This window comes from Camelus ferus, chromosome 1 (genome assembly GCF_009834535.1).
Source record: "Camelus ferus isolate YT-003-E chromosome 1, BCGSAC_Cfer_1.0, whole genome shotgun sequence".
NCBI lineage: Eukaryota > Metazoa > Chordata > Mammalia > Artiodactyla > Camelidae > Camelus > Camelus ferus.
Window position 1 is genome coordinate 53,435,991 of NC_045696.1, and position 25,631 is coordinate 53,461,621.

The 25,631-nt window shown below is 37.4% G+C and overlaps 1 pseudogene; it reads left to right on the forward strand.

Moving 5' to 3' along the window:
- Positions 1 to 993: 993 nt before the first annotated feature.
- Positions 994 to 2,191, forward strand: LOC102518636 (annotated as a pseudogene).
- The last annotated feature ends 23,440 nt before the right edge of the window (positions 2,192 to 25,631 follow it).

Consider the following 25,631-nt stretch of genomic DNA (forward strand, 5'->3'; position numbering starts at 1 on the left):
ATTAGCTTGTCTTTCAGGCATTTCAAGCTCTAATCCCAAGTAAGTCTCTATGACTCTCAATCTTGCCACACTTCTGCAGAAAATGCACAAGTTTCCTGGAATGAGGGCTTATGTTCTCCAGGCTGTGGCCTCAATAAAACCACTACTCAGGAGACGTCTGTACAATTTTTAAAGTTTTGAAGAACAAAGCAGTTTCAATATGTGGCCTCAAGACTAGCCATAAAGCCGTCTTCCTCCATTTAGTTTTCTTTCCCAATTTCTCTCTAATTGGAGTGTAAGAATGTGTGCTGTGTCTTCCTATGCAGGTGTCTTTGTATCCAGGTGTGTAAGTGTTGGATTTGTATACTTGGTGTGTGTATGTGTGTGTATGCACCTGTGTCTATGAACAGTATCATTGGCTCTTTCCAGACAGAATTTCCATGGAGGGTACTGCTTTTTTCTAAACCATGATGTGACAAGAGATGATTCCTGATAGCTGTCTGCATCTAACATTTTGAAATGTTTTAATAACTACCTTCTTACCCCCTGTTGCCCCATCACAGAGGCATAGCAGGGCACGGAATTAATTTAGAAACTGAGATTATTTATGACACCACTTACCTCATTTTAAAAACACTTCCAACAGTTACCATTCTGGCCATTTGGTTTTCTGGAGGGCCTAGAGTTCTTTTAAAATGAGGGAGACTTGACTTCAGGGCAGCTCACAGAACATGTTATCAATCAGCATGTACCAATGCACACAAATGTGAAAGCTAGTTTGCAAATCAAGAGCAATTGCTGTGATTATCTGTGTATTCCCACCGCTGTGCAGAACGCTGCACAAATAGCAGGGATACAATCACTGTTCATCTAAATACAAAGTTTCACAGATAAAACTGGAAGAATCTTCCATTAGAACAGTAAGGCTAACTTCCTAAAAGATCAAATGGCTCTAGGAAGACTGGATGTGACAGCTAGACCAAACTGGAAAACTTGTTGCTTCACAAGAGTCTATATTTCTCATCTCCACAAAGAGATCTGGAGCAGAAAGAAACCACTTCAAGGTAGATGAATGCTGAAACAAACCTACTGTGGTAGGGTTCTCAAGAAGTGAGGCGGTCTGGTAGGGCACATCAAAATATACAAGTGATATCAAGGGACCCTGGATATGAAATATCCTGCAAAAAAGAGTGGAGGAGTAAAGTTCTAAGTAGCAGAAAATGACAACAGAACCTCCATTATTGCTTCCTCTGGAAGAACAGTCCAAAGGCATCTACTATGCACAGCTGGAGGATGACACTGCAGCCAAGCCTAACTACCTGTGTACCATGAAGAATTGGCAATCCAGCAGCCCGCAGAGGACTGGATGATCCTGGAGTTCTCCCAGCTGGGCTTCATTGGGAAGATGTTCAAGTGGCTGGACCTGAGCCTAAACGTGGAGTTCATCCTCATGTTCTGTGGGGACAAGCCTGTCGACTGGCTCCTGGACCATACCCTGCGGGAGGTCTGCAACCTGAGAAGGACTGGGACCCACAGAAGGCCAACCTGAGGATCTGCCTCAAGCTATCCCTCTTCCAGGATGTGGGCCCTCACTCCTCACCGGCTGGTGGGCAATAACCAGAAACTGAAGGATAAGGACTGTGGGAAGCAGGTGCAGCGGAAAAGGAACGTGAACCAGCTGGTCGAGGTGAGCGCCGGCCTGGAGACGTACCAGCACTTACCCCCGGACAAGGCCCACCTGCGTGAGGATTCTTCTCGGCCTTCGCGCAGGCTGCTGGGGCCTCCATCCGCTTCCGCTTCTTCCCGCAGCGGCGTCTCAAGCGGTTGGACGTCCGCACGGGGAGCTGGGCTCTCCCTAGGACAAGCCCTCAGTGGACGTGCTGCTGTCTGCTAACCCAGTCGGACCAGGAGGCGCTGAAGGAGGGTCGCTCTGTCACCCCACAGTACCTTCGCAGCCCTGACGGCACCCCCAGGGCCGCCCCTCCAGCAGAGTGCAGTGACAGCAGGAGAAGTGGCCCCCTGGAAGCACGGCGCCTCTCCAGTCAGCCAGCCTCGCTGGTGGGGGTTATTTTAATCCAAACCTCCCTGGAAACAGCCCGCTAACCTAGAGGGCTTCTGAGGACGAGCTTCGCTGGCCCTGAAGCCCATGAGACCTGGAAGGTCGTGGCTGCTGCCTCCGAGGGCCAGGCAGGGCTGCCCCAGCTGGACAGGTTCTGCCTGGCGCCCCCCTCAGCGACCTGGGGTTCCCGCGGGCCCCAGGCCCAGAACTGAGTGCTGCCTCGCGCGCCGGCCAGGCTGTGAGGGGCCGGGACGCCCCGACGCGGTGCCCCCGGAAGCAGAAACCTTCGCACCCGCCCCGGAACCAGGCCGCCCACTGGAGAAGATTTTTTCGCCGGGTTCCTCGCCGTCTTCTCGAACGCTGAAGTGCGCATCTGACTGGACATACTTTGGTTTTGGTTCGTGCATACATTTCATTCTTTCAGGTAAGTCCACATATACTTCTATAAAAGCATGACTTATAATCGGTTAATGAAGAAAAAAGCATATTGTGCATAGAAGTAAAATCTTACATAAAGTATGGAAGATTTATCTAGAGTCTAAGGCTTGTTTAAGTCCTGGGGTCTCAGGATGATATCGTTCTTGGTCTGTGGACTACTTAAAGGAGAACAAAAGCTATATTTAAAATGGGAGGTTACATCTTGCTGAATCTAAGGTTTTTCAGCCATTATCCTGTTTTTCTTAATCTCCATCTATTTCTGTTGGCTTCTCAAGTCATTTTAAAAAGAATATTGAATATTGCTTTTTAAAAAGCTTTAAGTTCCGAAAGGTAGAAGCTATGCATGTGTTGATTAAAGTATTTGCATTGTGTGTGTACATTTTAATTATGTTTACCATATTACACGTCTCAAATACCATAGGTAATTGTGGATTACAGTATTTTCCGGACGGAGTTCATTTTAAGTCTCTTTTTTAACGTAAGTATAGTTGATTTATAGCATTGCATTAATTTCAGATGTACAGCATTGTGATTCAGTATTTTGCAGATTATATTCCATTATAGGTCATTACAAGATATTGCAACATTGATACTCTGTTTTCATTTCCTTTAGGCATATATCCAGAAGTAGAATTGCTGTATTATATGGTAGATCTATTTTAAATTGTTTGAGGAACCTCCATGTTGTTTTCCGCAGTAGTTGAATCAACTTGCATTCCTACAGCAATGTTGCCTTTTCACCACAGCCTCACCAGCACCTGTTGTCTCTTGTCTTCCTGTTGATAGTCATTCTAACAGGTGTGAGGTGATATCTCATTGTAGTTTTGGTTTACATTTCCTGATGATTAGTGATGTTGAGCAGCTTTTTATGTGTCTGTTGGACATTTTGATGTTCTCTTTGGAGAAATGTCTCATTAGTTCTGCCATGTTTTAATCAGGTTGGTTTTTTAGATTGTTGTTTTTGTTTTTGAATTGACTGAGTTCTTTATATATTTTGAATATTAACCCCCTTTCCTATACATGGTTTGCAAAAATTTTTTCTCTGTGGGTTGTATTCATTTTTTTAATTGTTTCTTTTGCTGTACAGAAGCTTTTGAGTTTGATGTAGTCTCATTTATTGATTTTATTTTTGTGTTTGTGCTTTTGACATCATAAAAATTATTACCAAGACCAATTTTGATGAGCTGCTTCCTTATGTTTCCTTTTAGGAGTTTTATTATATAAGGTCTTATATATAAGTCTTTGATCCATTTTGAGTAAAATTTTTAAGTAGTGTGAGATAGGAGTCCAGTATCGTTGTTCTGCGTGTGTTTCTCCAGTTTTCTGCACCACTTATTGAAGAGACTATCCTTTACTTGTTATTGGTCTGTTCAGATTTTCTAGTCCTTCCTCCTTCAATCTTAGTAGGTTGTGTGTTTAAGAAATGTACCATTTCTTCTAGATTATGTAATTTATTGGCATATGGTTAGTCATAAGTCTCTTATGATTGTAGGTATTTGTATCATCAGTTGTACTGTCTACACTTTTATTTCTAATTTTGAGTCTTCTGGTTTTCTGTTTAGTTGAGCTGAAGATTTCTCAATTTTAACTTTTTGAGGAACGATATCTTAGTTTTGTTGAGTTTTTCCTGTTGTTTTTCTAGTCTCCATTTCATTTATTTCCACTCTGGGCCTTATTGTTTCCTTCCTTCTGCTAACTTTGGACTTAATTTATTCTTTTTCTAGTTTCTTGACGTATAAAATTAGGATATTTATTTGAGGTATTTCAAATTTCTTAATATATGCATTTATTGCAATAAACTTTCAGAACTGCTTTTGCTGCAATGAACCATATTTGACATGTTGTGTTTTCATATTCAGTTGTGATAAGTTTTTATTTTACTTTTAATTTCTTTGACCCAGTTGTTTAGAAATGTGTTTTAATTTTCACATATTTGTGAATCTTCTCAATTTCCTCTTGTTGATTTCTGGTTTCATACCATTGTGGTCAGAGAAGATGGTATGATTTCAGTCTTCTAGAATTTACTGAGATTTGTTTGGTGGTCTGTCATGTGATCTAACCTGGCTCATGTTCCATATGCTCTTGAGAAAAATGTATATTCTGCTACTGTTGGGTGGAATGTATATGTCTATTAAGTTTATTCCAAAGTGTGGTTCAATTTCAATGTTTCTTTGTTAATTTTCTGTCTGGATGATCTATTCATTACTGAAGTGGGTTACTGACGTCCCCTAAAATTATTGTATTTTTGTCTATTTATCCCTTAATATCAGTTATTAATTGCTTAATATATCTCAGTGATTGGGTGTTGGGAGCATATACGCTTATGATTATTATATCTTCTTGATATCCTGACCCCCTTATCATTATATAATGACCTTCCTTGTTTCTCATTACCCTTTTTGTCTTGAATCTATTTTGTCTGATAAAGATATGGTTATACCACCTTCTTTTCATTTCCATTTGCTAAGAATACCATCTTCCATCTTTCACAGTGGGCTTATGTGTGTCTTTAGAGCTGAAAGTAGTCTCCTGTAGGCAGGTATATTGGGTCTTGGTTTTAAAATCCATCTAGCCATTCTGTGCCTTATAATTAGTCACTTCAATCTGCTTACCTTTAGGGTGATTATTAATATGTAAGGATTACTACTACCATTTAATCTTTTGTCATTTTATTATTTTGTCTCTCTGTTGTTTCTTTTTTTCTTCTGTTTTTGTCTACCTTGGTAAGTTGGTGTTTATCCATGGTGATTTGCTCAGTCTCCTCCCTTTTTGTTTCATATCTCTGTTCTAGATTTTTGCTTTGTGGTTACCATAAGGTTTACATAAAACACCTAATAGATAAAATAGTCCTTTTAATGCTGATAGCAGTTTATCTTCATTTCCCTTTAAAGGATCGATATACGTATACTTCTTTTAATGGAGCATAGTTGATTTACAATGTTATGTTAGTTTCAGATATACAGCATAATGATTCATTTTTTGCAGATTATATTCATTTATAGGCTATTAAAAGATATTGTGTATAATTCCTGTGCTATACAGTAAACCCTTAATGCTTAAATCTATTTTATGTATAGTAGTTTGCATCTGTTACTCCCATATTCCTCATTTGTTGCTCCAGAGGTCTCAGTCTCCTTTGGTAACTATGAGTTTGGTTTCCATATCTGTGAGTGTGTTTCTGTTTTGTATATAGATTCGATTATATTTTTTAGCATTCCAAATATAAGTGATATCATATAATATTTGTCTTTCTCTGTCTGACTTAATCAATTAGCATAGAAGTTGTTAGGTACATCCACATTGCTGCAAATGGCAAAGTTTCATTCTTTGTTATGGCTGAAAAATATTCCATTGTGTGTGTGTATGTATATAAATAAAACATATTCTTAATCCAATCATCTGTCTTTTGGTACTTGAGTTGCTTCCATGTAGCTATTATAAATAGTGCTGCTGTGAACATTGGGAGAGCATGTATTTTTCAAATTAGTTTTTTTTTTTTTTTTCCCAGATATAAACCCAGCGGTGGAATTCCTGGGTCATATGGTGGATGTAGTTTTAATTTTTTAAGAACCTCCATACTGTTTTTCATAGTGGCTGCACCAGTGTACATTCCCACCACAGTGTGTCCCTCTTTGTCCACAGCCTTTCCAACATTTGTTATTTGCAGACTATTTCATGGTAGCCATTCTGACAGGTCTGAGGTGATATCTCATTGTAGTTTTGATTTGTGTTTCTCTAATGGCAACCTTGAGCATCTTTTCATGTGCCTGTTAGCCATCTGTCATCTTGGAAAAATGTATACTCAAGTCTTCTGCCTGTTTTTTCACTGGATTGTTTGTTTTGATATTGAGTATGAGCTGTTTGTATATTTTGGATGTTAACAGTTTGTTGGTCACATCATTTGCAAATATGTTCTCCCATTCAGTAGGTTGTCTTTTCTTATTGTTGGTAATTTCCTTTGCTGTACAAAAGCTTTTAAGTTTAATTAGGTTCCACTTATTTATTTTTGCTTCTATTTCCACTGTTTTGTGAGGTTGATCTAAGAAAATATTGCTATGATTTATGTCAGAGAATGTTTGGCCTATGTTCTCTTCTAGAATTTTTACTGTGTCACGTCTTTTATTTAGGTTGTTGTGGGTTTATTTTTGTATATAGTGTGCAAGAATGTTCTAATTTCATTGATTAACATGGAGCTGCTTGTCTTTCCCAACACTGCTTACTGAAGAGGCTGTCTTTTCTCCATTGCATATTCTAGCCTCCTTTGTCATAGATTGATCATAGGTTTATGGGTTTATTTCTGTGTCTCTATTCTGTTCCATTGATCTATGCATCTCTTTTTGCACCAGTACTATGCTGTTTTGATTACTGTAGCGTTGTAGCATGGTATGAAATCTGGAAGGGTTATACCACCAGCTTTGTTCTTTTTTCTCAGGATTGCTTTAGAAATTTTTGGTTTTTTGTGGTTTCATATAAATTTTAGGGTCATTTGTTTTAATTCTGTGAAAAACATCCTGAGTACTTTGATAGGGATTACATTAAATCTGTGGATTGCTTTGGGTAGTATGGTCATTTTAATCATACTGATTATTTCAATCCAAGAGCACAAGAGATCTTTCCATTTTTTGAGTCATTTTCAGTTTCCTTTATGAGTGTTTTATAGTTTCCAGAGTATAGATGTTTCACCTATTTGGTTGTTTATTCCTAGGTATTTTATATTTTTGACAAAAGTTCAAGTGGGATTCTTTTTTACTTTCTCTTTACAATATTTTATTATTAGTGTAAAGAAATGAAACAGATTTCTTAATATCTTGTATCCTGCTACATTGTTGAATTCATTTACTAGTTCTAATAGTTTTTTTGTGTGGAGCCTTCAGGGTTCTCTATATAGAGTACCATGTCATTTGCAAATGGTGACAGTTTTACCTCTTCCCCTCCAATTTCTATAACCTATCTGATTGCTGTGGCTAGGACTTCCAATACTATGTTAAGCAGTGGTGGTGAGAGTGGGCATCCTTATCTTTTTCTTGAATTTAGCAGGAATGTTTTCAGCTTTTCACTGTTGAGTATTATGTTGGCTGTGAATTTGTCATAAATGGCCTTAATTATGTTGAGATCTGTTTTCTCTATACCCACTTTGGTGAGAGTTTTTCTCATGAATGGATGCTGAATTTCATCAAGTGCTTTTTCTTCATCTATGGAGATGATCATGTGTTTTTCATCTTCCTTTTTTAATATGGTGTATTACATTGATTTTTTTTTATTTGAACCATCTGAGTGACTCTGGAATGAATCCAATTTGATCATAGCCTATGATCCTTTTTATGTGTTATTGAACTCTGTTAATATTTTGTTGAGGACTGTTTCATCTATATTTGTCAAAGATATTGTCCTATAATTTTCTTTTTTATAGTGTCTTTGTTTGATTTTTGTATCAGGCTACTTGTGGCTTTGTAAAATAAATTTTAAAGTGTTACCTCCTCTTCAACTTTTTCAGCAAGTTGGAGAAGGCTGCTTAGAAGTTCTTTACATGTTTGGTAGAATTCCTCAGTGAAGCCGTCCTGTCCTGGACTTGCAGGGAGATTTCTTTTTTTTTTTTTTAACAGATTCTATTTCATGTCTAGTGATTGGTCTGTTCAAATTGTCTGTTACTTCTTGACTCAGTCTTGGCAGGCTGTATATGTCCAGATATGTGTCCATTTCTCATAGGTTGTCCAGTTTGTTGGCATATAACTGTTCATAGTATTCTCTAATGATTTATTGTTTCTCTGTGATACTGGTTATTATTTTTCCTCTTTCATTTCTCATGTTGTTTATTTAGATTCTCTCTCTTTTCTTCTTGGTGAGCTTGGCAAAGTTTGTCAAATTTGTTGACCTTTTCAAAAGACCAGCTCTTGGTTTCATTGATCTTTTTCTATTTTTTTAAAAAGTTTATTTGTTTCCTCTATGATTTTTATTATTTCCTTCCTTATGCTGACTTTGGGCTTCATTTGTTTTTCTGCTTCTAATTATTTCAGGTGGTAGGTTAGATTTTCATTTGAGAATTTTCCTGTTTCCTGAAGGTGTGTATTGTTGTGAAAATCTCTTTAGAGATACTTTTGTTGCATACCATAGAATTTTGTAAAGTTGTTTTCATTTGTCTCGAGGTATTTTCTGGTTTCCTCTTACATTTCATTGTTAACCCATTGATTTTTTTAATAGCATGCTATTTAGTCTTCATGCGTTTGTTATTTTCCCATTTTTCTTTCTGTGGTTGGTTTCATGTTTCATGCTGTTGTGATCAGAAAATGTGCTTGAAATAGTTTCTGTCCTTAAATTTGTTGAGGATTGTTTTGTGACCTAGTATGTGTTCTATCCAGGAGAATGTTTTATCTTGAAAAAAACATATGTATTCTTCTGCTTTATTTGGATGTGATATCCTGTAGATGTCAATTAAGTCCAACTGGTCTACTATGCCATTTAAAACCTCTGTTGCTTTACTGATTTTTCTTTTTGGATGATCTGTCTATTGATGTCAGTGGGGTGTTAAAAGTCTCCTACTATTGTTATTATTGTCAATTTCTCCCTTTAAGTTTCTTAGTGTTTGCTTTATATAGAGGGAGGCTCCTGTATTGGGTGTATATATGATAACAAGTGTAACAACCTCTTCTTGTATTGATCTCTTTATTATTATATGATATCATTCTCTGTCTTTTGTTATAGCCTTTATTTTAAAGTCTAATTTGTTTTATATGAGTATTGCTACCCCTGCTTTCTTATTCTTTGTTTGCATGAAGTATCTTTTTCTATCGCTTCACTTTCAGTCTGTCTTTTGCTGTGAACTGTCTCTTAAATTCACTGTTTTGAAGGGTATTTTTTCATCCAATCAGCCACCCTCTGTCTTGATTTGAACATTTAGTCCATTGACATTCAGAGTAATTATTGAGAGGTATGCACTTATTTCCATTTTGTTTCTTCTTTTCCAACTGTTTTTATAGATTTACTTTCTTTTTGTTTTTCCTATTGTGTTTTAATGATTTTCTTTTGTAGTCCGCTTGAGTTCCTTTTTGTTTTCTGTGCATCTGTTGTAGGCTTTTGATTTGTGGTTACCATAGGGTTAATGAATATTGACCAATAATTATAACTACTTGCTTTAAACTAATAATCATTCAAGTTCAAACAACTTCTAAAAGATCTACATTTTTTACTCCAATTCCCCACATTTTGTGTTTTAATGTCCTATTTTACATCTTAATGCTTATCTTTTTACTGTTTATTGTAGTTAGTTAGTTTTACATTTGTGCATGTGTGGTTTTTAAACTACATACTGGCTTACTTAAGTAATCTTCAATCCTTACTGTATATTTGCCTGTCCTGTTGGAACTTTCCCATTTCTATAGATTGTTGCTTCTCTTCTATTTAGAGAACACCCTTCAACATTTCTTTTAATATAGGTTTAGTATTGCTGAATTCTTTTAGTTGTTGCTTGTTTGAGAAATTCTTTATCTCTCCTTCTATTCTTAATGTCTTTCTGGGTAGCAGAACCTTTCCTAGGCTGCAGGTTTTTCCTTTCAGGAATTTGAATATATCATGCCACTTCCTTCTGACCAGCAAAGTTTCTGCAGAGAAATCAGCTGACAGCCTTATGGAGATTTATATAACTCTTTGTTTTTCTCCTGCTGCCTTTAGAATCCTCCCTTTACTTTTCTTTCACTTTTTTGCCATTTTTATTGTGGTATATCTTAATGCAGTTCTGTTCAGGTTCCTCTTGTTTGAAACTCTCTGCTTCCTGTACCTGGATATCTGTTTCCTTCTTTACGTTTAGGAATTTATCAGTCATAATTTCTTCAAATACATTTTCAATTCTCTTCTATCTCTCTTCTCCATCTGGAACTCCTATTATGTGTAGGCTGGCACATTTTATATTGGCCCATAGATCTTATATATTGCTTTCTTTATTTATATATTTGTCTTTCTATCTGCTGTTCTGATTGGGTGATTTCTATTATTTTGTCTTCCAGATTTCTTACTCATTCTTCTGGTATTTAGTCTGCTATTCATTGCTTCTAGATTGCTTTTTATCTCAGTAATTGAATTATCAATTTTTGTTTGGGTCATCTTTATAGCTTCTGGTTCTTTGTTAAAATATTTTACATCTATATTGATAATTTTTGTTAATTCAGGTAGCATTTCTATTACCACCTTTTAAAATTTGTTTGCTGGTGGACTAATGATCTCTGTTTCATTGTTTTTTTCAGGGGTTTTCTCTTGCCCTTTCAGTTGGGAGTAGTCCCTCTGCCTTTTTATTTTCATTAACTTTCTCTGTCTATGAATTTAGGAGAAAACATTATCCTCTGTCGTTTTGATAGGGTGTTTTTAATGTGAGAGCATTCCTATATAGAGTGTATCTACCCAGTGTGTTTGGTACAAGGATTGGTTTTGATGGGAACACCAGTTATGTCTTTCCTGAGGATGTGCTGGCTGATATCACCTTGATAGGGGATGTAGTTAGTGTATAGGCTCTAAAGCCTGCACAGGATATGAGGCAGGACTTTCACCCTGCTTTGTGACCTGTCACCATCCTGTCAGCTGTAGGGTCTGCTCCCTAGTTGCTGGAGCAGAAGCCCTGCGGGTGGGGCTCAAGATGGCTGTGTTCCCTTTAAGTGTGTGTTTTTCCTTCTCTCCATACTGTGGCCTTTGCCTCAAAGGAGGGAAGTGCTGAACTGAGACTTGTGCACTCAAAAGAGTTCCTGTGAGCTGCCTGTATAGGTGTCTGCAGCTCACCTCAGAAGCAACCCAAGGTCACATTCCCTTCCTCTGTTGTAATCATCCCAGATCTAGTGCAGTGCTGTGGTGTCGAATGGCTGGGGCAGGGGGCCACATTGTTGTGGCTACAGGTATTAAGGTGGCTCTTGTTTTGCCAGAGATCTGGGCTGCCTCTGTGGCAGACTTCCCCCAGGACCTGTCTGCCTCTGATCTAGGGCTAAGCTTCTATGTGGAATGGGCTGGGCTGGGGTGCATGGGAAACCTGGTGGTTCATGAGAGTGCTGATAGTGGCTGCCATCACTCCACCCAGATCTGTCTCTGCATAACTAGTTGAGTCTTTTCCTAGGGCCCTGTTGGCCCAGATCCTGAGCCTAGCTGTGGTATGGAATGTGTGGACCTGGGGCTTTCATCCCACTTAAATTTGGGAGCTTAGTGAAGTGCAGAACTCTCTCCACCGTTTGTTGGCAAGCCAGTATCCACGCATTCTTTGAGAGTGGAATCTAGGCTTCTCCAGCCTTTCTGCCTGTCCCAGAAGTTCTCTCAGAAGTCAAGGGGGTTTGTCCGTTTCACATAGGACTCCAGGACTGGGATGCCCATGCTGTGGCTCAACCCACTTGCTCAATAGTACAAAAGCCTTCCCATGAGGACCTTATGTTCCCTTCAGATCCCTCCCAGGGAGGTCCTAACCCTGTGCCTTTTTTCCATTGTACTTGGTTATGTGGAAATCTTTCTTGCAGCTTTGATTGCATAGGAGGTTTGTTTGTTTGTTTGTTTGCCAGTTTCTCGTTTGTTTTCCAGGAGAATTTTTCACATGTAGATGTATTTTTGATGTGTTTATAGGGGTAGGTGAGTTTCACATTCTCCTACTCCACCATCTTGATCCGACCTCCCCAGAATTATTTATTCTACCTCAGCTCTGCTCAGTGCTAGCTTGTGATTGAGCAAGTCCTAGTCTCAGTTTAGTCAGACAGTTGTGCTTGTGTGTTTATGTGTATGTCTTTTTCTTTCTCAGAAAGATTGGAGAGGGGTCAGGAAGATAAGAAAACTTTTAATTGGTGCATTCAGCCAAGCAGTTCAGCAACAGAACATTAATTTTTATTTTAATAATGTGATTTTAATTGAATACATTGCTGGTGCTGCACTAAATTGGGTCTGTTATTTAAAATTACATTAAGAAAGATCATCCCCCCTCTACAACTAATACCACCCACACTCCCAAATAACATATTATCCATTTGGGAACAGGCAGGATTTAAATTACTATTCCTTGAGGGATTCTTCAGCAAAATAGAGTAAGTATCAATAGAGTAGAAAGTTACTGTTTTAGAGTAAACAGAAATACAATAGAAATACACACTGTGGCAGTGATCTCTCACTGTCTATTGAATTCCATTATATTTTCTCCTTCAGTAATAGGATTGTAACTAGGAACCTCCCCTTGTAGCTAAGTGTATCTGTATGACTTTGTCTTGCCAATAGATATGAGCAAATGCTATGTGGGTCACTGTAAGACTAAGGCTATTATACAATGTGGTGCTTCTCCTCCATGATTGCATTTTTTATTTCTCTGGCTAGGTATTTATGATGACATGGCTCTATGGGATGGTGAAACTACAAGATAGAAGGAACTTGGTCCCTTAATGAATATTTGGAGTAGAATGTTTCTGCTCATATGAATACCTATCCAGGCATGTCTAGTCTGTTAAACTATTGCTATTACAGTCTAACATGCCCTACCTATTACACACCCATCTTTAGTTGGGTTATAGTTCTTAATAAGTGTAAAAAGCAGTAAATAACCATTGATGGGTTGTCTGTTTCTTCTGACATTTTCAGGAAGGGCCAGCTTTGTATAGAGAATGTGTATCAGCAGTCTAATATTCTGATAGTGAGTAGAAGTTCAAGATTTTGACAGTTAGAATCTTTTCATGCTCATAACCACTTTTTGAAAATGCCAAGTATTTTGACGAAAAGAAAGTGCTATATAAAATATGTCACCTTCGGAAAGCTCTTTGACCTCTTCAGTTCCTTCCTCAATAGCACCACCTCACATGTAAAAAGAACATAATGCAGGTTCACAAATAGCAAATTAATCAAAAAAATGAATGAGTAGGATGATAGATGGACAGACAGGTAAAAAGAGAAGTCTAGGATGTAGGTGAGGATGCAAGCTGTTTTCTCAACTTAGAAGTTTGAATGATGCAATAATGGTGCATCTTCCCATGGAACAGTAAGAAGAGTATAGAATTTAGTGTCAGACAGATGGATAATGACATTTGTTGAAAAAGCACAATGTGTCATGCACTGTACTACGTATCTCCACATACAGTCTTGTACTGTCATGTGCATGGTTTCATAAAAACCCTGCAGGGGAAAACTGTTATTCCCTTTTTATGGTGAGAAACGACTGAGGCTCAGTTTCACCGTCCCTGAATTGTATTCACAGTATGTGTCTGGGCTAGAATTAGAGTTCAGTATTTCTAAGTTAAGGGCTTGTGTTACCCAAATTTTATTATTTATGGGGACTTGATAGGCAATTAACATTAACTTAATAACATATATGTATTTACCTGTATTGTTAAAATTCAAAGTGATTATTGTCATCAATACACTAAATTTTACTATAATTTAGAAACATCAGGTCTCCTGTGTTTCATAAGAGTATTTTGGATTAGGCAATACTGCTTGGATTTCAAGAAAAGTAGAGAGAGCAGAGAATAGGAAGGAAAGTAAATCTGCACTCTAGACACCCTGGCCTTGCTGAGTTTCCACAGCTCAGTTGCTGCACTTGCCTCCAAGTCCTGTTCTCTTCCACTCTCACTCATGTTCTTGACTTTCTGTGTCCTTCAGCCTCATCTTTTTATCATGTTTGTCTGCTTTTTAATATTACTTTGTGTTCAAAAGTGAGGTAAAAATCAGCTATTACAACAAATTAAACCACATTAGTTGGATGATATTGTATTACTATTCAACGCAGTGTCTTTAGTGTATTTAGATGCAGTGTCTTAAGCCTAAGCATTATAATAAAGAAGATATTTCAGGTACTAATGAGGGTTTTAGGGAACATGTTTTGGGACTACAATGCTGGCTATAGTTAATAATAAGTGTAGCTATTATGTATTAAGCACCTAACATGCACCAGCCTTGTACTAAGTGTCTTATAGCATTGTCTCATTTAATGAAAGTAATAAACATGAGGTGGTGCTAATGAGGAAGGAACTGGAGAGGTCAAGGAACTTTTCCAAGGTGACATATTTTATACACAGCAGTGGTGAATATTCAGTTCAGTCTGTGTCCCCAAACTGAGCTCTTAACCACCATGCTTTATTGTATCTTCTGTGGGTAAACTATCTAAGGGTAATTTTCTAGGTGTTGGGATTAAAAATAGGCCTTCCAAATACTTTGAGCATAGAGAAACACTAGTTTGGGTGGGAAAGGGAGGGGAGGACTTGGCCATAGAATCTTAAATCCAACAAATGAACCTTAAATAGCAATAATATATTGGTGCTAAAGTGTCTGCATCCTAAGAACTTCTGTGAAATTCAATAAGATGTCCAAGGGGACAACAGTAAGAAATGTGTGGATTCATTAATGAAATTTAAAGACATACCAAATCTTCAAGATGTAGCTGCCAAAATGTAGGAGCAATACTGTGGTCTGAGGGAGTGGGACCTTGTGGTTACTTATTAAACATAAACAGAAACATTGCCTACTAAAGGAACAAAAATGCCCACTGGAGTTGGGATGCAAGGTCAATGAACTGTATTTTTTAGGCTTCTACATGTGCAGACTATTTGCAGCAGGGAATACATGGGTGAACCTTTGAAAGTAAAAACAAACCAAACACCCTGCACATTATTTTTTTTCTAATTGAAGGGTAGTTGGTGTGCAATATTATGTTTCAGGTATACAACAAAGTGACTCTCAATTTGTAAAGGTTATATTTAATTATTATAAAATATTGGATATATTCCCTGTGTTGTACAATGTATCCTTGAATCTTATTTATTTTATGCATAGTAGTTTATACCTCTTAATCCCCTACGCTATCCTGCTCCTCCCCTCTTTCCTCTCCCCACTGCTAACCACTAGTTTGTTCTCTCAATCTTAGAGTCTGTTTCTTTATTCACCAGTTAGATTTTTTTTTTTGATTCCACATATAAGTGGTATCATACAGTATTTGTCTTTCTCTGTCTGACTTAATATTTACTTAGCATAGTACACTCCAAGTCCATCCATGTTGTTGCAAATGGCAATTTTTTAATGGCTGAGTAGTATGCTATTGTGTATGTATATTACAACTTCTTTATCCATTTATCTGTCGATGGACACTTAGGTTGCTTCCATATCTTGGCAATTGTAAATAATGCTACTATGAACATTGGGGTGCATGTATCTTTTCAAAATATTGTTTTCTTTTTGGGGGTGGGTATAAATACCCAGGAGTGGAATTGCTGGGTCATATGATAGTTCTATTTTTAGTTTTTTGGGAGAAATTTCCATACTGTTTTCCATAGTGGCTATACCAGTTTGCATTTTCATCAGCAGTGAAAAAGGGTTCCCTGTTCTCCAGGGTGCTCTTTTTGATGATAGCCATTCTGACAAAGGTGAAGTCTTATTTCATTGTGGTATTAATTAGCCTTTCTCCCACATTTAACCACATTGAGCATCTTTTTCATGTGCTTATTGGCCATCTTTATGTCTTGGAAAAGTTTCTATTCAGGTCTTCTGCCCATTTATTATTCAGATTGTTTTTCTTTTTAATGTTGAATTGTACATGCTGTTTGTATATTTTGCATATTAACCCGTTATCAGTCACATCATTCACAAAAATTTCCTCCTATAGAGTATGTCTTTAGTTTTGTTGATGGTTTGCTGTGCAAAAGCTCTTGCGTTTAATTAGGCCCCATTTGTTTATTTTGGTTTTTTTTCTGCCTTAGGAGATAGGCCCCTCCAAAATATTGTTACAATTAATGTCAAAGAGTGTTCTGCCTATGTTTTCTTCTATTTATGGTTTCTGTTATTACATTTAGGTCCTTAAATTATTTTGAGTTTCTTTTTATATGTATTGTTAGAGAATGTTTGAGTTTTCTTTCTTTTATATGTAGCTGTCCAGTTTTCCCAGCACCACTTAATGAAGAGACTGTGTTTACTCCACTCTATATTCTTACTTCCTTTTTTTTAGATTAGTTGACAATAAGGGTGTAGGTTTATTTCTGGGTTCTCTAGTCTATTCTACTGATCTATGTGTCTGTTTTTGTGCTAATACCACACTGTTTTGATTCCTATAGCATCTGTCTGAAATCAGGTAGCATGATTTCTTCAGCTCTGTTCTTCTTTCTCAAGATTGTCTTGGCTATTTGGGGTCTTTTGTGATTCCATACAAATTTTTAAATTATTTGTTTAAGTTCTGTGAACAGTGTCCTTGGTATTTTAATAGGGATTGCATTGAATCTGTAGATTCCCTTGGTAGTGTGGTCATTTTAACATATTAATGTATCTTTCTATCTATTTGTGTCATCTTTAATTTCTCTCATCAGTGTCTTAAAGTTTTTCAAGCACAGGTCTTTTACTTTGCTAAATAGGTTTATTCATACATACTTTATAATACTTTTTGATGGGATGGTAAATGGGGTTGTTTCATAATTTCTCTTTCTCATAATTTGTTAGTGTATAGAAATGCCACAGATTTCTGTAGGTTAATTTTGTGTCTTGCAAGTTCATCTAATTCACTGATGAGCTACAGGAGTTTTTTGGTGGTGCCTTTAGGATTTTCTAAATATAGTACCAAATCATCTGCAAACATTGACAGTTTTACTTCTTTCTTTCCAATTTGAATGCTTTTTATTTCTTTTGTCTAATTTCTGTGGTTAGGACTTCCAATACTATGTTGAATGAAAGTGGTGAGAATGGCCATCCTTGTCTTTTTCCCTATCATAGAGGAAATACTTTGTTTTTCACCACTATGATGTTAGCTGTAGGCCTGTCATATGTGGCCTTTATTATGTTGAGTCATGTTTCCTCTATGCCCACTTTCTGGAGAGTTTTTATCATAAATGGATGTTGAATTTGTCAGAAGCTTTTTCTGCATCTATTAAGATGATAATAAGATTTTTATTTTTCAACTTATCAATGTGGTATAGCATGTTGATTTGCAGATATTGAAAAACTCTTGCATCACTGGGATAAATTTCACTTGATCATAGTGTGTGATCATTTTGATGTTTTGCTGGATTCAGTTTGCTTATATTTTGTTGAGGATTTTTGCATCTATTTTTATCAGTGGTATCTGCCAGCAATTTTCTTTTTTTGTGATATCTTTGTCTGGTTTTGGTATCAGGCTGATGCTGGCCTTGTAAAATGAATTCAGAAGCATTCTTTCCTCTGACAATTTTTGGAATAGTTTAAGAGGGATAGGTGTTAACTCTTCTCTAAATGTTTGGTAGAATTTACCTATGAAGCCATCTGGTCCTTTCATTTGTTGGGAGTTTTTGAATTACTGGTTCAATTTTAGTAGTGATAATTGGTCTGTTCATATTTTCTGTTTTTTCCTTGTTCAGTCTTGAGAGATTGTACCTTTCTGAGAATTTGTCCATTTCTTCTAGGTTGTCCATTTTATTACTATATAGTTGCTCATAGTGGTCTCTTATCCTTTGTATTTCTATGGTGTTGGTTTTAACTTCTCCTTTTTCATTTCTGATTTTATTGATTTGAGCCCTCTCCCTTCTTTTCTTGATGATTCTGGCTGAATGTTTATCAATTTTGTTTATCTTTTCGAAGAGCCAGCTTTTAGTTTAATTGACCTTTTCTACTTTTTTGTTTCTATTTCATTTTTTTTCCCTGCTCTGATCTTTGTTCTTTCCTTCTGCTAATTTTGAGTTTTGTTCTTCTTTCTCTAGTTCATTAAGGCATAAGGTCATGTTGTTTATTTTAGACTTTTCTAATTTCCTGAGGTAAGTTTGTATCACTATAAATGTCTCTGTTAGAACTTCTTTTGCTGCATCCCATAGGTTTTGGATCATTGTGTTTTCATTTTAATTTGTCTCCAGGTATTTTGATTTCTTCACAGGTTCATTGGTTTTTAGCAGCATATTGTTTAGCCTCCACGTGTTTGTATTGTTTACCGTTTTTTTCTTGTAGTTTATTTCTAGTCTAATAGCATTGTGGTTGGAAAAGATGCTTGATATGATTTCAGTTCTCTTAAATTTACCAACATTTGTCTTGTGGCTTACCATGTGATCTATCCTGGTGTCCATGTGCACTTGAAAAGAATATGTATTCTGCTGCTTCTGAATGAACTGTCCTATATGTATTTACTAAGTCCATTTGGTCTAATGTGTCATTTAAGGCCAGTGTTTCATTATTAGTTCTCTGTCTGGATGATCTGTTCACTGATGTAAGTGGGGTGTTAAATTCCCCTTTTATTGTTTTACTGTTGATTTCCCCCTGTATTTCTGTTAATATTTGCTTTTTGCATTCAGCTGCTCCTATGTTGGGTACATATAGATTTAGAATTATTTTATTTTCTTCCTGGATTGATCCCTTGTTCATCATGTAATGTCTTTTTTTTTTTTTTGTCAGTTATAACAGTCTTTATTTTAATGTCTATTTTGTGTGATATGAGTATTGCTACCCTGGCTTTCCTTTGATTTCCATTTGCATGGAATACCTTTTTGTGCCTCTTCATTTTCAGTCTGTGTGTGTCTTTAGATCTGAAGTGAGTTTCTTGTAGGCAGCATGCATGTGGGTCTTATTTTTGTATCCATTCATTTACTGTAAGTCTTTTGATTAGAGCATTTCATTTATTTACATTTACAGTAATTGCTGATATGAATGTTCTTATTGCCATTTTGTTAATTGTTTTGGGGTTGTTTTTGTAGATCTTTCCCCCCTTTCTTTTATTCTTTTCTCTATTGATTTGATGCTGTGTTTGGATTCCTTTGTGTGTGGTATATATCTGTTATAGATTAATGGTTTATGCTTACAGTGAGGAGTGTTTGTGTGTTACTGTTTTAAGTTGATTTCTTAATTTCAAATGCATTTTAACAGCCCTGCATTTATACTCTCCTCTTCTCATGATTATTGTTTTTGATATTTTATTTTACATCAAAATGTTTTGTGTATGCCTTAACTACTTATTGTGGATATACTTGATTTTACTATTTTTGTCTTTTAACCTTCCTACCAGCTTTGTGAATGGATGTTTTCCTACCTTATTATATGTTTGCCTTTACCAATGACCTTTTTCCTTTCATTATTTTCTTATCTCTCCTTGTATCCTCTTCTTTTTTGCTTAGAGAAGTTCCTTTAACATTTCTTGTAAAGGTGGTTTAGTGGTGCTGAACTCTTTTAGCTTTTGTGTCTCTCTGAAGCTTTTGATCTCACCATCAAATCTGAATGAGAGCCTTGCTGGGTAGAGTATTGTAGATTGTAGATTTTTCAGTTTTATCATTTTAAATATGTGGTGCTACTCCCTTCTGGCCTGCAAAATTTCTGCTAAAAAGGTAGCTGATTTTCTTCTGGGAGTTTCCTTGTAGGTATCATGTTGCTTTTCCATTGTTGCTTTTAATATTCTCTCTTTATCTTTAATTTTTGTCATCTTAATTACCATGTGTCTTGGTGTGTTCCTCTTTGGATTGATCCTGTTTGGATCTATCTCTCTGTGCTTCCTGAACTTGGATGTTTGTTTCTTTTCCCACGTTAGGGAAGTTTTCAGCTAATATGTCTTCAGTTATGTTCTCTGCCCCTTTATCTCTCTCCTCCTTTTGGGGCCCTGATAATGTTAATGTTAGTGTGCTTGATGTTGTCCCAGAGGTCTCTTAAAGTGTCCTCTTTACTTTTCATTATTTTTTGTTGTTGTTCATCATTAGTGATTTCTGCTACTCTGTCTTCCAGCTCACTGATCCATTCTTTTGTATCATTTAGTGTAGTGTTGATTCCTTCTAGTATATTTTTCATTTAGTTATAGTATTCTTTATCTCTGTTTGGTTGTTCTTTATATTTTATAACTTTATTACAAAAAGTTAAAAGCTTCTAACTTCTCTCTTTGTGTATCCTTCTCCTGATTTATTTGGTCATCTTTATGATCATTACCCTGAACTCTTTCTCAGGTAGATTGACTCTCCACTTCACTTCATTCTTCTTCTGTGGTTTTATCTTGTTCCTTCAATTGAAACATGTTTGTTTTACATTTCACTTTGCTGAACTTCCTGTTTTTACTTTTATATATCTGGTGGATTGGTTATGCTTACCGATCTTGAGGAAATGGTCTTTTTTAAGAGACAACCTATGTGTCCCAGAAGTGCACTCCTCTATCTTCACTAGAGCTATATACAGTAGGAGTTCCACCTATGAGGGCTATGTGGGTCTTTCTGTTGTGATGGGCTGACTATATGTGTAGTCTGGTAGGCTTGGGTGGCCCCAGTCTATTTGGTTGCCAGGTCCTGCCTTGTATGAAGTTTGTCAGCCACTGGTTGGTGGGACTGGGTAACAAGGTGGCTGACTGTGGAACTCTGAGGCTAGTTCAGGATTACTAGTAGGTAGAGTCTGTGTCCAGGAGACCCCAGGCCTGTTGCCTTCCCACTGGTGGAGTGAAAGCAGGTCTACAGGCTATTGCTAGCCTAGAGCAGGCAGAGTTGTGTCCTGGGGTCTGGTTGCAGGCTCAAGTGTCCCAGAGCAGATCTCAGAGCAGTAGTGAGTGAGGTTGGTTCCTGACAGTTTACTGTTGGGCCCCGGGTGTCCTGAAGCTTGTATTGGCCTGTTAGTGGGTAGATCCTGAGCCTAGCATGTGCCAGGGCAAAGTCTGGCTTGCTGGTGGGTCAGGCTGGATCTGTAGAATTCAAGACTACAGTTTTCTTGTTGTTGGCCCGCTGGTAGGTGGAGCTGGGCCCAAAGCTAGAGCAGACTCACTGGTGGATGGGGCTGGAGTTCTGTGGATTCTGGGGCTGGTACATGCCCAGTGGCAGATAGAGTTGGGTCCTGTGGTCTCTGGCTGTATCATGTCTAGTGCCTGTGCACTGACACGTGGGGCTGGGTCCTGGATGCTCTGGTGAGCAAGGCCATTTCCAGAGGTGGCTGTGGGCTCAGGGGTCTTAAAACAGCCTGTCTGCTGGTTGTTTGGGCTGTGTTCATGCCCAGTTAGTTGCTTGGCCTGAGGCTTCCCTGCCCTAGCCCCAGGATGGGGCTGGGCTCTGGAATTAATAAGCTAGAGGGAGGATTCCAAAATGGTGCTTGCCAGCACCAGTGTCCATGTGGTAGAACGAGCTCCACAAAATGGCTTCCACCAGTATCTGTGTCCCCAGGATGAGCTGGGGTTGTCTCCTGCCTCTCGGGGAGATGCTAAGATCAGCAGGTAGGTCTAACCTAGGTACCTATCAAATTACTGCCACTGCCCTGGGTTACAGAGGATGTAAGGTTTTGTGTGCAGCCTTTAAGAGTGAAGTCTCTATTTCCCTCAACCATCTAGGACTCCCAAAAGTAAGTCCCGCTGGCCTTCAAAGCCAAATGCTCTGAAAGCTTGTTTTGTAGGTCAGGACCCCTGGGCTGGGAATAATAATGCCGGGGCTCAGACCTCTCACCCCTGTGGGAGAGCCTCTGCAGTTTCAGTTATTCTCCTGTTTGTGACTCACCCACCTAGGGGTATGGGATTTGAGTATATCACAATACCCCTCCTCTTACCCATCTCATTGTGGTTCCTTCTTTATATCTTAATTTGTAGGAGATCTTTTCTCATAGGATTTGGTCTTTTTTATTGATGGGTGTTCTGGAAATAATTATGATTTTGGTGTGCCTGTGAGAGGAGGTAAGTTCAGGGTCTTTCTACTCCACGATATTGTGCAGTAATCCAGGAATAAATATTTTTGATAGTGTGCTGTGTGTCTATAAAAAAGACCTCAAGTTTGCCCATAGAAACAGGCATTGGAAGTGTTGCAGCTCCATGTTCTTTTGGAGTCCACCCTGTACATTTTTGTTTGATTTGCATAACAGGTGTTGGTGTCTTTTGGGCTCTCAGCATATGTACAGAATGGAAATACAGTACTTAGATTAAAATAGAAAGTAAAAGCAGTCCTTGAAAGGATGGGACAAAGGACTATAAACCTCTGGGCTAGAAATGACAAATCAAAAATAAAACTTCGTATTTTTAAGACTGTTTTGATGGATAATAATACAGTTTTTGACTATAGTAGAAAGCAAACACTATTTAAGAACTATCAGTAATAGCAATGTCTTTTTATTATTGGTTCAGTTTCATATTATGACATTTTCCCTCTTACCTGCAAAGGTGGCTAATATTTAAGATATAAGCATATTAAATTTGCACAGTGGTTCTTATGATTCTCCATTTTATGATTCTTCTTTCCATGAAAAAAATTTATTCTCATTATTTCTATAGGACCTAGAGTTCAAGTATAAAGTAATTTCAATACTGTGTGTGTGTGTATATATATACATATACATACATATATGGTTGTGGGATGCTGGACAGTCATACCACTAGAGATAATTAAGGGCAGGTTCAGCACAGAGAACCAGGTTAGTATTAGGAGCTGGTAACCTGAGCCAAGAATAACCTAATGATTAATTGGAAAATATCAATCATCTCTGTTTTGCAAGTGAACAAAGACATAGGGGCTATTCAGATAGGACACTAAAACATGATAGAAAGATAATAAACTAATAATTATAAATATACAGTGATTCCTCCCACACAATTGTAAGCACCTTGAGGGCAGGCATGCCATGTTACTTATGTATGTGACTGAGCATCTGCTTCATAGGAGTCAAATTCTTGCACTGGATAGGAACTTGATAATGGGAGTGGGAGTGGTAATATAGGATGATGATGTGAGGCTGACTTACCCCCAGGGAAGGAAATTTGATCCATCATGAAGGAAACAGAACTATTACAGATGAAATAGAAATAAATACCCCTGGCTAACCCATAGAGTAGAACTAGTCCCTCCAGCAGGTCAGGTAAATTAAATAGGAAAAAGGGCAATGAGCCAGGGCTTCTAAGTATAGAGAACCAAAGGAGAGCTGATAGTTTGGTGTTAAGAAAATAAAGATCAGTAAGGTCAAGGCCAGGCAAAACTCATGCACTTCCACCTAACCTAGAGTGAAAGAGATAACCCTGGAGTCCCTGCCTATAGATGAAAATGTAATCTAGGTTATGAGTGAGGCTGAAGAGCAAAATCCTTCTTGTTAAACCGAATTAACCTTGTGGTAGCTGTTTGAGGGTCTCAGTCAACTGTGTAATCTTCTACCTTAAGTTCTTGTATAGTTGAGATAAGGGAAAAAACAACTTTCTCAACCAGGCCAAGTCTATTTTTAGCTAATCATTCAGATCTGAAATCTTTGTTCTTTATATCTACTCATTGCCATTATATATTGTTTTCATTTAAACTTACTTTTCTATTCAGGTAAAGCCTAGTCATATTTTAGTTAAATGCTAAGAAACTATTTTCCCACACACTATTTAGGATCTATAGTGGGATCAATGGGCCCGTAAAAGTCAGATATGGTAGTATCCATGGGAAGGAAGGGACATTTAACCTGGGCAGAGTACAAAGAATCAAGGAAGGGAGATGTCTGAACATTTCTAAAACTTAACTGAAAACAACTAGAAGGCACTCAAAAGAAGGGTGACAAGTCACTGGGAAGGAAAACACTGTTGAGAGCAAGGCACCAGGAAAAAGAAGCAACCCCCATTTTTCTGCAGTTGGTATCTAAGCATCATAGACTGTCACTTTCTCTTTATATTATACATTAAAATGTGCTTCAGATGAACTGATTGTGTTTAAGAAGATGCATTCAAGAAGGATAAAACTCCAAAGAGGAGAGATTTATTAGGACTGTAAAATTTGTAATTAGTAGAACAACTTAAGCTAGATTTGTGCAGTCTTTATTGAAGAACTAATGCATGGCACACAACCAGTGTTGATTGATAGAAGTCTAACACTTCTGTAAACAAACACAGATCTATATACTTTCAATCATCACTTATTTAAATTAATGATCAAATCACCACCATCATAATATGCAGTAGATAATAGATATTAACTAAACACAAGTATAGAAAACAAGTACTTCTTTATCTTACTCAACACTGTTATGGACTGAATGTTTGTGTCTCCCCACCCCCAAATTCATATGTTGAAACCTAACCTCTAATGTGAAGGTATTAGGAAGTAGGGCCTTTGGGAGGTAATTAGGTCATAAGGGTCATGAGCCCTCATGAATGGGCTTAGTGCCTTCATCAAAGGGGCTCCACACCGCTCACCTTTTTGCCATGTGAGAATACAATGAGAAGGTGGCAGTATGCAACCCAGAAGAGGGTTCTCTGGCTCTCACCAGAACCCAACCATTCTAGCACCCTAATCTAGCACTGTGGTCTCCAGAACTGTGAGAAATACATTTCTGCGGTTTATAAACCACTCAGTGTATAATAGCAGCCTGAACTAAGACATTAACTGTATAAAATTTTTTTTGTAGTATAGGCAAATTAATTAGAGTCCCAAATTATATGTGTATATATGCATATTATATATACACAGCAGTATTAAATTCAACAAACATATTAAAAACCACTTTAAAATTTAGAAAAATTAATGTCTTTTTTGCAAAATATGTTTCAGCCACGTGAAAAATTCCCTACCTACCATCCTTGGATAAATTCTTTTTCTTTCGTGGGTTCTCTTGCCACATTTTCTTTACCTCTCCTTGCAACTGCCAGCACATTTAAATGAATATAAAAACGGATGAAATGTAAGTTCTCAGAGCCACTTACTCAAACTAAATCCTTTTTAAAGTACCTTTCTCTTGTCTTAGTCTCTCCACTGTGCTGGCCTGATCTTATTAGCTCTGCATCACACATCTTTCCCCTATTCTCTTTCCTACCAAATGCTGCCCAATTAATCTATGAAATTAAATCCCTTGCTTAAAAATCTTCCATAGCTTTCATTGTCTCTGGAAGTACCTAAACCTGCCGTTCAAGGTCCTCCTAATCTACCTTCACTTTTCTCAGTTTTAAGTCTTACCTCACCTGTACCCTTTCCCTGCATACGAAGCTATTCATTAATACAGTTTCACCTTTGCCACTTGGTTCCATTAATGCACATTCCCATTCTCCAAGTTCATGTCCCCACTTACGCCATTCCTTTTGCCTGGAATTCCAGTTTCTATTCCATACATCTGTATCTGTTAAACATATACTTTAAAACTCACTTCAGTGCCATCTCCTCTAGGACTGCTTCTCATCCCTACAGCTAGAGATGATTTCTTTCTGTTTTTTTTTTAACTTTATGGATTATAATGTTGATAATGTTATTTGAATAATGCTTATCACAAGTTGCCTTGTACAACAGTTCTTACTGCATTTGTTCTATTTCTTTAACTGGTTTACAACTGACTTGAG